Source organism: Physeter macrocephalus, chromosome 11 (assembly GCF_002837175.3).
Source record: "Physeter macrocephalus isolate SW-GA chromosome 11, ASM283717v5, whole genome shotgun sequence".
NCBI classification, from domain to species: domain Eukaryota; kingdom Metazoa; phylum Chordata; class Mammalia; order Artiodactyla; family Physeteridae; genus Physeter; species Physeter macrocephalus.
This window is the reverse complement of record NC_041224.1, coordinates 157435893-157437079: the sequence shown is the minus strand read 5'-3', so window position 1 is coordinate 157437079 and position 1187 is coordinate 157435893.

Below are 1187 nucleotides of genomic sequence, written 5' to 3'. Positions count from 1 at the left end.
CCTGCGCTCCGCAACGGGAGAGGCCACAACAGTGAGAGGCCCGCGTACCGCAAAAAAAGGAGTCACAAATGTTAGGTCTGGGGAAACTGGCACTCTGATGCTCTGCAAGCGGCAGTGTAACTTGCTATAACCTCTAAGGCTCAGTTTGGCATCATGTAAACCTGTAATTCTGTTGTACATCCCAGTTGGGCCAGGGCAGTCCTGAATGATGTTCCCTTTTCCTCTCAGAAGGGTTCTGGTTTGATGATAAATTATATGGTCATCCTAATTATGTTCTAAAATGTGTACCATTTGACCCAATAAATTTCACTTCTAGTTGAGTCTAAGGAAGTAATTAGAGCTGTCTGCAAGATTTTTGTATAAAAATGTAATAGTCAGTTTGAAATAAGCTCAATATCCAGCAACAAGGAGTTGGTTGATTAAATTCATGTATGTGTTCAATAAATGGTTATTGAGCACTGTTCTTTGATTTGCACAAAGTACCTGCTCTTGTGGTGCTTATATCCTCGTGGAAATGATATAACCATACAGAGGAAAACTATAGCCGTTAAAATTCATGTTTTGGAAGAACAAAGATAGGAGGAAATACTTGTGTTTGATAAGAAAATCCAGTTAGGAAACCATGCATAGTAACCTAATTCTGTATAGATTGTTTATATATTTTTTAAAAACTGGAAGGATAGGTACACCAAAGTGTGAATGATCGTGGGATTATAGTTGATGTTTCTTCTATTTGTGCTTTTCTGTATTTCTATTTTTTTTTACATTGAAAATATTTTTGTCTTTTTTTTTAAATAAATTTATTTATTTATGGCTGCGTTGGCTTCATTGCTGCGTGCAGGCTTTCTCTGGTTGCAGCGAGTGGAGGCTAGTCTTTGTTGTGATGCGCAGGCTTCTCGTTGCGGTGGCTTCTCTTGTTGCGGAGCACGGGCTCTAGGCGCGCAGGCTTCAGTAGTTGTGGTATGCGGGGTCCAGTAGCTGTGGCTCCCGGGCTCTAGAGCGCAGGCTCAGTAGTTGTGGTGCATGGGCTTAGTTGCTCTGCGGCATGTGGGATCTTCCCGGACCAGGGCTCGAACCCATGTCCCCTGCAATGGCAGGCAGATTCTTTTTTTTTTTTTTTTTAACATCTTTATTGGAGTATAATTGCTTTACAAGGGTGTGTTAGTTTCTGCTTTACAACAAAGTGA